Below are 14,540 nucleotides of genomic sequence, written 5' to 3'. Positions count from 1 at the left end.
ATAACCATGATAAACTCCAATCGCCTCCTTCATATTGGCCCCCCTTTTCAAATACCTGTACTGCTTCTTTTATTTTCCCAATATCCAATTCTATCTCTGATGACTTGTTGACAAAATAACAGCACTTTTGCTGGTACTGATGTTGGATTAAAACACATACTCCTCCTTGTTGTACTGTAATCAAATCTAGGGCAAGCCGATTTTGTATCGCCAATTGGGCTGCAGAGTTTATCTCTATCTGTATACTTCCTAAGGCCTCCATGGTGGCATTAAATGCAATGGCTAATTCAGCTGACATAATCATCATTGCCAGTTGTAAATCGAAAATTCCAAATCCGGGAATAAGAACATGTAATACTTGAAATACCCAGTTCTTTCGCTCCTCCAGTATGGGTGTCCCTCGTTTGTACCTATGTGCAAAACTCCCCATGTTAAGGGGCTGGGAAGATGATATATTTGATATCACAGTAATGTTGGGTGCCAAATATGCCAGTGAACATATCCCTTCCCAGTTTAGAGGTAGTACTTTATATGCAGTTCTTCCACATACGAAGTACATGCCTCCCTGGATTTGTGAATTTATAATGCTGTATTTTATTCGGGGCAATCCTACACCCTCTGGGGTGTCATGCTCAGAATTATTGCAATATTTGTAATCTTCCCAGATTGTATTTAGCAATGATACATTTGCCCAGGGTGCAACATATGAACATCTAGCCGTCCAGAGGGGGCCAAGGAAAACCCGGGACAATATTACAGGTGAATTTTTCCCATTTCTATCTTGTTCTCTGGAGGGATCATATAACAATCCTTCTGGATCTACTAGAATCTCATTTTCTCCCACAGTCAGGTTCCAATAATTTACAGTGTAATTTTGATGAGTCCCATTAATTAATGCTGTCCAATTTCTGTCTATTTTCTCCTCTCCTTCAAGATCCCAATTCCCTGTTTTTATATCAAATAACAAAGTGTAAACACACTGTTCAGGAGGGATCTTTCCCATGTATTTTGCCTCTGGGTTTTGCCCATAAAAATAGGTACCAAAACATATGGGAAACATTTTAAGTGTGGCATTCTCTCCAGGCATCGGGGAGAGCTTGTATTCTGCCTGAGTATTAGGGAGCACCGCACACCTAGGGTACCATTGATATTCTTGTTGGTCACATCTCCAAGTGGTATTTGGTACAAGACACACTTCCCCTCTTTCATATTCGCTTGGTGATACTGGTACTTCATAAAGGCCTATAGGATCCTCGGGGTGTCTAGACAAGTGCCGGCAAATCCAGCAGTCAGTGAGACTTAATGTCTCCGCTAATTTTCCATGAACCTTTATCAATGGATGTAAGGTAGGATTTTGCAACAATGATGCAACACCACTGGACATTATACATATTAACATAAGGGTCACTAGGTACTTCATTGTTGTTTTGTAGAAATAGTTATAAGGCCACTTTTCCCTATTCTCTAGAGGGATATTTGACCTGCCAAATGGATATATTTTCATAATTTTATTGTGCTCTCCTCCTTGGTCCTACAACCTTTCTATGATACCGTTTTACTCGTCTCAACCGCCTACGCGTGTTCAAAAATATACCCACACAATTACCAAATATGTAAATGCAAAATATTGATATCACTATACTAATAATCATATACGTATAGATACAGATAAGTGAATTTTCCTTCAATGTTCACACCCACTAGGGTTCAGCACCGCCGTGCTTTCCACTCTAGCAGTTAGGCTGCACTGGTTGGTCCATGAACAAGTTTTTTTTCAAATACAGGACAATAGATGTTGGCTTGATCCTAGGTCCCTTATCTTTTCCTTTTTGAGTTTTAACTCCTGGTGAGTCTCAACTCCCAGTGAGTAAGTCGCGATACTTCAAAGTTCGTCTTCAGTATAGTTTGTCAGTTTCGTTCAGTGTTTCAACAAAAATGAGGGCGGAGGCCAGCAATTTTCAACCAGATCAGTGATGTGCTTGGGTATTAAACAGAAAAAGGGCACCTTTTTTTTTTTTACCGCTGGGACTACAAACCGCACCAACCCTAATGGCTGGCCGCTTCCGTAGAACTGGTACTTGGTTTTTTTTCTCGCCAGTCACAGAACTGTTAACTCCATTTACCCACTGCTTGAATAGCGTTGCACAAGCTGCATCCCACTATGCTTGTGTTCTCGTTGAGACAATTGTTCTGACCAATGTTCTGGTGTCGTTGCACAGGCTAGTCACCCGTGTTCATGCTGGAAATTTAGTCATCACAGTCATTTACAACCTCGTCGCCCAAGGTGTGCGTAACAACATTGAGGATAGCTCGTTTTAATGCTGGTACATCAATGGCATCGGAAATGCCGGTGGCGGTGAAAGCGGGGAACTGTATTTCACGAAGGCAGGCGTGCCGTATTCTGCTGAGCAAAGGATTCCTTGGCCATTCAGAAGAGACCTCAGTTTGCAGTTCCAAGCTAGGAGCTATCAGGGTGATGTAAATGTAGCTTTTCGTAGGGGTCACCACCTTACGCACCTTCAAAATTCTGTTCATTTAGATGGGCGAGGACGCAGGTTGTATCGATGAGTTTGTTGATCTTCAAACAGTAACTCTTCGTCACTGGGCAGCTGTGTCACCTCAGGAGCAGAAGTAGCACTTGAAACCTGTGGAGGTGTTTCCTGTCTCCCTACTTCGCTGTAATCAAGAGACAATGGTAATTCTGCTGTTAGAGTACTTTGTAGTGGAATTGGTGCACGCTTACAGTGGCTAGCATGTATCCAGTTTTTCCTTCCTTCCACTTTCACCGCTGTCTGTGTTGCAAGCAGTACCTGGGCTGGCCCCCGCCACCTGGGCTGAAGACTGTTGGTTCTTTGAAAATTCTTTGTCATAAGCCAATCCCCTGGCTTAAAAGGGTGACCAGGGCCTTCCAGAGGAGTCGGTAGGCTGGCCTTGACCTGTTGGTGGATCAAACGCAAATCTTTAGTCAATTGTTTACAGTAATCTACAAACAAAGGATATTGCACTTCAGAAAGCTTCTTTGGTCGTGGTACCCCCCAGATATTGGCTGGCCTCCCCATGACAACTTCATATGGAGATAATCGTGACTTGCTACTGGCAGTCATCCTGATGGACATTAATGCTAGGGGCAAAGCATCTGGCCATTTTAAGTTGGTCTCAGCACAAATCTTAGCTATTTTGCTCTTCAAGGTGTAATTATACCTTTCTACAAGGCCCGCTGATTGTGGGTGATTTGCAGCATGAAATCGATGTTTGATGTTAAGGGCGGTACAGACCTTCTCCATTACCTCATTTGAAAAATGACTGCCATTGTCACTCCAGACTAATCGTGGCAATGCGTATCTAGGAAAATATTCTTTTAGTAATATTTTGGCGGTAGAGAGGGCACCATTGTCTTTTAATGGGTAGGCCTCTATCCATTTTGAAAACATGCATACTACCACTAACACGTATTTCAGTTTGTTACACGGTTCCATGTGGATAAAATCCATCTGTATAGCTTCAAAGGGGAGATCAGGAGGGGCAAAGTGGCCAGGGGGCGTAGGGGTCCCTTTTCCTGCATTGTGCACTGCACACACCATACAACTTTTAACCAGGTTATTAGCAGCTTTGGATATCAGAGGATTACTCCAAACATGGTCCAAAGTTGTCTTGATGCCTTGGGCACTGATGTGTGCAGGACTGTGGGCCATAGTAACCATAGCGTGTACATAACAATTAGGTAACATCCATCTTCTTCTGTCTGTGTCATCTGTGTAACAACCCTCACTATCTAGTCTACCGTTCTTCTCCCACTGTTCCCTTTCCTCTGCTGTTGCTTCTGCTTGAATATCTCTCACACACTGCATGGTATTTTCTAATACTTTGTACTGTGGTTCTACCTTGATGCTACTCTCAACATATGCATTGTCAACTGGTGCTCGTGCTGTTGCTTTCGCTGTAGCATCTGCAAAAGCATTTCCTCGTCCTATATCATCAGTAATTTTTTTGTGGGCACTACACTTAATGATTGCGACCTGACGGGGCAGGCTGAGAGCAGTCAAAAGTGTCACAATCAAGTTGCCATGCTGAATGGTAGTACCATGTGACGTGATAAAGCCTCTATTCGCCCAGAGTCGCCCAAAATTATGAGCTACTCCAAACGCATATTGGCTATCAGTGTAGATGTTAACACTAAGATGTTCACTTATTTCACAAGCTCTGGTGAGGGCAATTAATTCTGCAGCCTGTGCCAAATTTTGCGGGATTCTATGAGATTCAACCACTGTTTTGACTGTGGTGACGGCATAGGCTGCAGTGGTCGTACCATCTGGTAACTTGAAGCAAGACCCATCTACAAACAGCTCTCCCTGTGGGTCAGATAGGGGAGTGTCTGTTAAGTCTACCCGTCCCTTGGTTTCTTCCTCAGTGGCAAAAATGCAATTATGATCAAATTCCACATTGTCCTGAGGGAGGGGTAGTAACGTAGCTGGGTTCAAGACATTGCACCGCTTCAAAGTAATATTTGGACTGAACAATGTTAATTCGTAACCCGTTAGACGAGCACTGGTGAGGTGCTGCGTCTGTGTCTTGTTTAACAAAATATCAACGGCATGAGGAACCATCACAGTGAGCGGATTGCCACCAACAAACCCTTCACTTTGTTTCACCGCAGCTGCTGCAGAAGCCACTCCTCTAAGACAAGTAGGCAAAGCTTGCGCCACAGTGTCCAAGGTGGAAGAGAAGTATGCACAAGGGCGTTGTCTCCCACCTTGGTCCTGTGTCAAAACAGACAATGTACAGCCATGCTTTTCATGCACAAATAAAACAAATGGTTTGCTGTAATCCGGATTACCCAATACAGGAGCAGAGCACATCGCCTTTTTTAATTCTTGAAAAGCCTCCTCACATTTGTCAGTCCAAGGTACAGGAGAGGGCACATCTGAAAGTGTCAGAGCAGTCAATGGTTTTGCTATAAGTGAAAAATTTGGAATCCACTGTCTGCAAAAGGATGTAAATCCCAAAAATGCTCGGACTTCAGAAGGGGTGCGTGGTGCAGTCATTGTATGAACCAATTTAATTCTGTCTGGATGTAATCTCCTTCCCTCCTTAGAGAGGAGGTGTCCTAGATAGGTGACCTCCTCTCTACAATACTGCAATTTTGGAAGGGACACCTTATGGCCCAGAGGTGCTAAATGATGTAATAATGCAACAGTATCAGTCTTACATTGTGTCATGGAATCTGAGGCAATTAAAATATCATCAATGTACTGCAACAATGCAGAGCCTGAAGGTGGATTGAATTGGTCTAATTGACGTTTAAGACATTGACTATATATGCTCGGGGACTCAACAAATCCCTGTGGAATTCTTGTCATCGTGAATGATCTACCAAAAATCGCGAAGCTAAACAAATATTGAGATTCTTCGGCAATTGGAATGCTAAAGAACGCATTCTTCAAATCGATTACGGTGAAAAAACACGCAGAGGGTGGAACCATGGTGAAAAGACTATTCATGTCTGGGACCACGGGAAACTGGGGAATTACTATTTTATTAATTTCTCGGAGATCAATAACTAATCGATATACTGTGTTATCAGTAAATGATTGCTCACCATCTAATCTATTAGCATCATTTCGTTTCTTTACAACAGGAAGGATTGGACTGTTACATGGGCTGCTCACTATTTCCTTTATGACACCTGCATGCACAAGATCAGATATGACTGCCTTGAGCCCTTTTTCGCTTGATTTAGGTAATTTGTATTGAGGAACACGAGGTAACCGGGCACCTGGTTTGATTTTTATTACAATAGGGTCGATATCCATAATGCCTACATCATTCTTGCCTTTGGCCCATAAGCGAGGGTCTATTTCCTTTAGCTCTGGGGGTAAGTCGTATTCCTGTGAAAACATGCACCGAGTTGGGGAAACACTATCCATAGTTACATAGACACCATCCATTGAACAGTGAATAACTGCATTTAATTTCTTTAACAAATCTAATGCAAACAAGTTTTCATTGCAACCTGATGTTAAAGAGAGTGGCGTGTGTACTGTAAATGGGCCTACAGTTACTCTCATAGGTGTTGAGATGGGGCTCACCACGGGGATTCCAGAAATCCCAATGGATGTGGTATGAAGCCCAGACAGGGGAGCCCCGGGGACTGCAGAATGTGCAATAGATGTTCTGGTGGCACCAGTATCTAGAAGAAACTTATGGCCCTCTCCTTCGATTTTTACATCAATGTAGGGACCATTTTGATCTACAGGAATACTTACTCGCCCCTGGCCCTGTCTGTGGCTGTCCTAATAATTGTAGGATTCAGAAAAGAAATCATCAGCATAATATTGTCGTTCAAATGCATTGTCAAAAATATTAGTGTTACGCGGGACCTGATTCTCATTCTGCGAATTCTGATCAGTTCTACCTCTTCCTCGTCCTCGTGCATTACCTGCTGCGTTCCCTCTATGAAGTGACATACTTTGTCTTCCTTCCAGTAATGGGCAAGTATCACGCCAATGTCCATCCTGCTTACAGTAGGCACATTGGTTGATATTTAATCGGCGGTCTTGGGGTGGTGCAGATGCACCTCGGCCTCGACCCCTTCCCCGTCCCCTTGGTGGGCCACCCCTTTGCTGAGGGGTTGTATCCCGCTGAGGGTATGCCTGCTGTAATAATACCTTTTTCTTCAATTCTTTTACTGACTTCTCATTCTTTTCTAATTCTTCCTTGTACCTGCTCTCATAGTATTGCGCCATCTGCAAAATCTCTGCCTGTCCCTTCGTCATCCACGAACTCTCTGTTGCTTTTAATTTTTGTGATATTTCAGGTAGAAGGCCATTAACAAAGCGTTCTACAAATAGTGTGACACCTGTTACGGTGGCGAGGTCTTGACCGCTAAAATCTATGAAAGCTTGTTCAATTCTAGTAAAATAATCTGGGACATCTTCACCTATTTTCTGTTTATAAGTGGCAAGTTTTCCCCAATCCACAGTCTGAAGAGGTATAACAGTTTCTAACTTAGTCAATATCCGGTTAGGTAAATCTAAAATATCCTGATGCAGCAGGGTTCCTGGTGCCCTTTGTGCTTCTCGTGCTTCTAAACCCCCCCATGTATTTCCCAAAGTAGGTGCATCATCTACTCTTCTAATTTTATGCCAAACTTCAGGACCCAATAAAACACCAAAAAAATAGTCAATGTCTTTGAGTGTCATGGTTGTGGTGGAAATGGCAGTTCTAAGGTCCCGATAGAATCCAGCTGGATTCTTTCGAGGGTCTGGCAAGTCTTTCTTTATAGCCATTACCTCCTCCCTTTTCCATGGTATATGGACAAATTGGGCCACCGGCCCGGGAGCTGGTCGTCCGGCGGCAGCTGCTGCTGCAACTGCAGCTGCAGTGGGCATATCAGGGTGCACTTCCCTCATTGGGTACCCCTTGTCATATCTATTTAGAACATCTTCCCTGGCTATGACACAAATGCGTACTCCCTCATTTATGCTGTTACTATCAAGAATACAAGCCAGACTGTCCCGCCATAATTGGTTTAATTCTTGTTCATAAGGGAGAGGGGTAGAATCTGTAATACAAGACTTCCAATCCCTCTCCAATTTTTCAATCATATACAGCAGTGCTAATTGCTGTCCAAAATGTGACATCTGTTGTATTGTGTCCATAATATCGGTGTGGGTGTAAATAGGATGTGACATCCAGTTCTCTGACTGATTCTTGATAACCCGTTTTTCCCTATCCCCAATAGTGGAGCGAGTACTAGGGGGCGAAATCGACTTAATAGGTGTGCTCCATATGGGTGAAAGTGAGTGTATGGCTGTGCACTGTCGGCGTTGTTCATTTGGGGTATTAGGGGCAGGGAACATTATTTGTAACCTTGCAGTGCTGGCTGGTAGTGGTGGGGCAGGTGGTGGAGGGATTAGGACTTGGGCTATTGGGGTAGCTTGGGCTAGAGGCTGTGGTGGTTGTGGCACATGCTGCTGTAGTGGTGCACCTGGATTTCCCAAATTGTGTCCTTGCCCTTGCTGCTGTTGCTGTGCCCCCATGATAGGTTGGGCTACTGCAGGGGGTGTGTAAGGTGGAGGTGCAGTAGGGCTATTATCTAATAGCTGTAGCATTACCTCATCTTCCTCTAATGCATGTTTGGTTTCTGTTGGCTTTGATACATAACTTCCCTCCACCTGAGCCCTATGGACTCTATCTTCAGATTCAATCCCTTTCTGGGTTTGGGACTAGTGATAAAGGGCGGCCTTTTGCATGATGGTTCTCCTATTTTCCCTCTCTATCAGTTTATCTGATTTAATTTTTCTTTTATTGGCTTCCATTTCCCATTTTCTGTACACCTCAAACATATGTTGTCTAGCCTTTTTATGAAACAAACATTCCTGTAGGTAGGTTAGTTTGTTTAAATCAAAAGACCCATCCTCTGGCCACTGGAGGTCAGGACAATGTCTAGTATATCTGTGCCATATGCTATTATACAAATTATTCTCTAAACCATAATCCTTTAACATGTCCCACCCTGGTGTTCCCTCTTTTGGGATCGGTTGCTTTTTATCTAAACGTGGCACATGATTTCGGCGAAAACAAAGACATAACCCTTGCCAACATTTCTTATTTCCCATATCTAACCTTTTAAATTTTCAAAAGACAACACACACACCAAATCTCAAAATGCAACATGTACCAAAGAAACCCTTGTGCAAATGTGCACCAAAGAAAACCTTTTTCAAATGTGCACCGAAGAAGAAAAAAAACAAACCCTTTTTTTCAAATATTTACCAACTTACAAATTGCTCCAGGCCTGGGCAAATTACTCAAACAAGAAAAACACGTGTAATACAAATTGTCAAATGGTACCTTGTACAAATGCAAATTTACCAAGAACTAATCATTCCCAAAAATGATAAGTTATCCAAAAACAATTATTCTCTCAAATGCAAGTTAAAGCAGACAAATAGCCAGCGAGGAACAGTCTTACCTGACTATCTGCTTTTTCCTGGATTTCTCTCCGGCCGCCCGTGTCAGACTAATCAGTCAAGATAAACACCGATGTTTCAGGGACTTCGCTGGGACATCATGCGGGGAGAGGCCTGCCCGGTGGATAAGATGCAGCTGCTTTGAAACTAAGTCTTTGTGCAGGGGCCCCTGGAATCTACACCTCCGGAACGGCGTCCCCCCACTGGCAGCACGTCTCGTGACAGAGCTACTGAAGATATCCACTGGAAGGTCCCTGTTCGGGCGCCAAATTGTCAAATGCACATATTTGCAGATACTTACAAATGCATTTACAAAGGAGTTTTTGACACGGAGAGCCGGAGTGAAAAATCAATGACCAAAGGTCTGTTTATTTTTGCTGCAGCAAAGAGGACAGGTTTACCACTGGCATCCCAGGCCCGAAGTAAAGTGTGCTAGCATAAAGCGTTTAACAGTGATATTTATACTCATACATCAAAGGATACATAAAATGTGTAAATAATGATATACGTCATACAGATATTTTAAGGAGTTAATCAGTTTCCACACACTGGTTCCATTCCCAGCTTTGTCCTTGCCTCCCTTCTGCAGCTGCCTGACTCCCCACATTCTTGAGACCCTTCAAAGGATTACGTGGTTCAAAGGTATAGATATCAGCCTTTCCCTCCCCAAAATACCACAGCCGAGGTCAGTTAGTTATTTGAACACACAATTATAATGAGTACAGTGCCCCAGTTAGGGAAAGAAACCAGCTGCAAGCCTATGGCGTGGAATCAGGCTTATTTTACCTAAACAAATGTACATAAGATAGACAGTGCGTTCAGAGACAACAAAAGCTCAAACTTACACGTGTAAAAGAAACGAAGCAATTCAAAATGGATTCTAACAATACTCATCTTCTGTGAAAACTTATCTTCTGAGAACCGAGGCAGGTTTGTTTCTCTTTTCTGTTTCATCTCCAGTCCCCACCACATTCTTTGCTTAAAGCTGCAAGTTGTAGTGCTCATTATCATGCATCACAGCGTGTATGCAGATTAGAAGTGCGGCCGGGTGGTAATTAGCCAAACCTCTGCTGAAACTGTAATTAAACTCCCATTGTGCTGATGCTTCTTCGCTTTTCTTTTCCTGACTATCTCCCACACCCTCCTCTGACAGGAAGAACTACCTGCCCGGCCGTGAGGCACCTTCCCTTCCATAGTTCTTTGCAACACGCGATATTAGCTAGTACACCATGGGTTCTAATAAGGGGGACTGTAATGAGCTGCAAAGAACCTAGTCGAGGGATTGCAAAGGTGTTACAGGGCTTTGGAAATAGGATGCATGAGCCTACCATCAGGGAAAATCCTGTAAGTGATTTATGAGGCTATTGCTAGGGAAGTTTTTACTGCAGGAATTGGTCTAGTGAGGGAAAAACTGGGAAGGTTAGAGAGGGCACCACATGAAATTGCAATTTGGGAACTGTGTAAGGCACACGGAATGGGTGGGAAGCAGCACTTCGTCAGAGGGGCTACCAAAAGAAATGCTCAGAAGGTTGAAGTGAGCTGCAACTGCTAATAAGGACTGTGTAAGCTAGGACAGTAGTCTTTTGCACTGCCCCTATTCGCTTTCCTCCACAACACACGCATGCTCAACTGTGACCCTACATGTGGATTGGGACAGCATAGTATTGCGAGGACTGCCAGTGATCAGAACAAATTCCCTAGTAGACTACACAGGTAAACCCGCTAATTAATTTAGAGAAGCGGAGGCTGAGTGTTACAGTGCAACAGGTGGGGAGATAGTCCTGAGTGTTAATTTTACTACAGTTAAAATCATAACTGATTTGAAACAATGTGGGTTGGTGTCAGGTAAGAGGAATTACTTGAAAAGTGATCTTAAGCAGAGGGCTACTTTAAATTAAAGAGAATGGTTTAATAGTTTAAGGAATGAAAGGGCTGAATAGTGTACAAAATAGATTAGGTGATTTTAAAATGAGAATGAGTTCCACGGGTTAAATTGGAAGGAAATGGGAGAGCGGTGGAAAGGTGGTCATGAAAAAGATGAAAGTAACTGGGCGGAGAGTAAGTGAAAAGGGAGGCAAGTGTTTCTTAGTAGTTGTAGTGGAGGTAAGGTATGGAAAATTTGTAGCTGAGAATGTGGAGTAATGAGAATGTGAAATGTAAAAATCATGCTAGGCAGGGAAAACCAGTATGTGTCACTGTTAAGAAAATATTTTCCGCAAGATTTAAATGTTGATGTGAAGATGAAATATTTTAAATATTTTTTTGCAACTGATACCTTGTCAAGCACCCTTTCTTAAAACTGTAGTATGAGTGTCACAAGTTGAATAATGTTTCAACTTGGGAGTAGAGGCTTTCTGAAGCCATGTTTTTGCTATTTGTTTGTCAGTACTCTCTTGGTCTTTCTGTGCGAACATCAGATCTGTTACAGGGTTGTTGACATAGTGTTTGGGAAGATTGCACTCGGGAATAGTGTGTCAAAACCCTGCCGTATTGATTTGTTAAATGTAACAAATGAGTTGGTGTGACGGAGTGGTACAAGGTCATTGTGAAGTTGGTGCAATACCGGTGGAACGTCTAAACAATGTTTCCTTTTTGAATAAAGGGTGTGTTGGGCTTGAGGACAGGAGAGAGATTCACCACAGTGTTTATAAGGTCTTTGTCAGGGAATGGGATCAGTGGTTACCAGAGAGCTTGTCAGAGTGAAGTTATATGAAGAGGGTCCTTTTGCCTGTTGAATGGTGGAATGTAGGTTGAAATCCCCCAAGTAGCGCTCGGGTGGTGAGGTGGGGTGGGGTTGATGAAAAGGTCATATGTCAGTGACCATGTCGATGTCAAGGTCCTTGAAGCATGAGCCAGTTGCGCCTGTGGTGATAAAGAGCTAGGGAATTTTCTTTGATGGGTAAATGATAGAGGTGGAATGAAATTCAGTAGACACAGGTGTGGTGTGGTGGGTGCTGGAATGGTTGTTTCCTGGATTAGAGTGTCATCTTTATTGTTTATGCAGTTCTGAAATGTATGAGTCGATGATGCATAATTAGTGTGTGTTGGGAGACTGTAGTGGCAGATTCTTTATTGTGAATCTGTGACTCAGTGATAGTGATGAAGTGTAAAAGTGGGCAGTAGGTGTCTAAATGATGAAGGATGTTTTATTGCAGGGCAAGAGTGCATTCTATGTATTCAAAAGTTAACTTCTACACAGTTTAGGTGGGTAGATCATGTGATATGCAAGGGTTTCAGGATGTGCCTTTTGAGTGCAATATGGGCTAGGGTAATGTATAATGGTGATGGCTTCATTGTGGAAGGGAGTAGCTCTGTCTAAAATTACTTAATGGGATAGTTGTGTCAAGTATCACTGTGGAGCAGCTAAACACATAGCAAAGTGGACCAGAATCGACAGTAGAACTCTAATTAGGAAAAGGTGTGGTGGTGAATATACCGAAGTTATTGACAAGAACCCAAATGTAGGTATTCACATTTATATAGCTTCCTTCATGGTAACCTGAGGACCCACTACCTTTCTCGGTCACCATTCAATTCTGCCCTAAGCTGCTTAGACATAGACTTTCCTCGAAGCACAACCTGTGTTAGTCGGAGATAAAAAAAACACAGAATCTCCAAGTTCCAGAGCCTTGGTGATGTCACACCCTCAGTCCTTTCACTCTGTTTGATAAGAAAATGGATGAACCACCTTCCTTTCAGCCTGGCCCAGCTCTTCCAGTGTTAGCCAAGATCATGTCAGTGGTTGTAGCTAATCTTTGCAGGTCAGCAATAATCAATCCTGTGCCTTGATGCCTGGCTTCTGAAGGCTGACTTTGAACGTCCATTCTTGGACTGCTGGCAGACCACTGTTTTCCTGCAGCCCACACTGGGGTTCTCACACAACAAGCCAAAATCCCACCTTCAGATTGTACCGACAATTCCCTTTGTAGAGCCATCATGGACACTGCCAAGACCTGCTGCCATACAGGCCTTTAAAGCCACTGATTTATATACAGGTATTTTGTGAGCAAGCAGTTATTTTTGCCTTGCTGGTTATGGGGTTTCTTTTTCTCTTGACCCATGCTCATTGGCACTTTGAGCCGTTAGGACTGGTGTATTGGATTTTTTTTGAGCTAGCTGCTGTTACAGGAAATTGACATCATCCTTTTGAAACCCATTCAGGCACTGTATTGCAGAACATGGTTCTAAATACATTTATCAATGTGTGATCTTGACCTAATTGTGTTTACATTAATAGGGTCTTAAAGTAGGGGTGCATTATGGCACCCCTGCACTTTAGCTTTTACACAGCACATATACATTTATCCCAAACAAAAACCAAAGCCTTTCCTCCCAAACTTGTGGGCCAACATTTGCACGTGCCTTAATTTGTAGACGATATACAACTTCTAGATTGCATAGATATCGGACTAGACAAATAACTCTTAATCCATTAAACACCTACAGTAAGCTTCTGTTGAAAAGTAGCAAATGAAAGACTGAAATTTTCCAAGCGACACAAAGACGATTGGTAGATAAGTCCTTAGGACCACTTTTACCGATAACTACTTGGGAATTTGGTTATTGGATCTCAAGTCTACAAGCTACAGGTAGTAAAGCTTAAAATGAGGTGTTCTTCTTTAAACTATGCTCATTGAAGGCTTTATGCGGAGACTAGTAAGTTATTAAAGCAACACTTCTTCCTTTCATTTCTTATGGGCAGGTAGTTTTCTTTCAGAAATTTTATTTTCACCCGCATAAAGCTCAGTGTATCTTCTTTAGAAAGATTTAATTTATTGTACTTCATGAAGCAGTTGTAGTTTAGGCTAGTGATTGGTGTGCTGAGACAAGATGTATGTAGCAGGCATGGCCTCTTTCATAAAGCAATGTCATCTTCTGTGGTTCAGTTGTAGGCTTCCTCAAATTTAATTTGGTTTTCAGTCTTTAGGCTCGGTATCTAGTCGACTTAAATGCAGTTTTAACTCCTGAATTAAGTCTCAGTCCATAGTGTATTTCAAAATCCTTATATTTGACCAGTTTGAAATAAAGTCAAGAATTTTAAATTGTAATGACTTTGGAAAAGGAAAAGCACCTCTATATGGAATATCTTTGTATGAACAGGGGGTATAGCTGTCAATTGTGCAGCAGGTACAGTGGCACCAGGGCCCAGTGTCCCCAGTAAGATCGATTTTTTTAAAAACAAATTTTTAACATCTTCAAACCTGGGTTTGGTGGCCTATTTCGCTTTTTTTCGTCGGGGCCCATTTTATCCCTGCTTATGACTTACGAGACAAGAACAAAGACAAGTAGCTTTCCTAAAAGAAACAGAAATAATATGCCTGTTTTTCTTTAAAGCTTTAAAACCTTGTTAACAAAAATTACTAATTTTAAAAAGTTCAGACGTCGGTTATGGGGATACAGTAAAGTCAGTGTAAAAATGTATAATATATTAGTTAGTGCCTTCAGCCAGTGGAGACTGATTTGGTTTGTCAGCATAATCGCCAAGTCTTCGGATCAGTTTCCTCTCTGATGTCTTTTTCCCACATTAGTACAGGGCGGTAACAGAATGCTGTGTATATGGTCAGTATA

The 14,540-nt window shown here is 42.5% G+C and overlaps 1 protein-coding gene across 5 annotated transcripts in view; it reads left to right on the top strand.

The window, feature by feature from the left end:
• Positions 1-14,540, top strand: part of ZNF609 (zinc finger protein 609) — a 624,349-nt gene that overhangs the window by 284,144 nt on the left and 325,665 nt on the right. The gene's annotated exons all lie outside the window — the stretch shown is intronic.

This window comes from Pleurodeles waltl, chromosome 3_1 (genome assembly GCF_031143425.1).
Source record: "Pleurodeles waltl isolate 20211129_DDA chromosome 3_1, aPleWal1.hap1.20221129, whole genome shotgun sequence".
NCBI classification, from domain to species: domain Eukaryota; kingdom Metazoa; phylum Chordata; class Amphibia; order Caudata; family Salamandridae; genus Pleurodeles; species Pleurodeles waltl.
The sequence above is the reverse complement of the archived record's forward strand: the minus strand, read 5'-3'. Positions and strand labels throughout refer to the sequence as shown.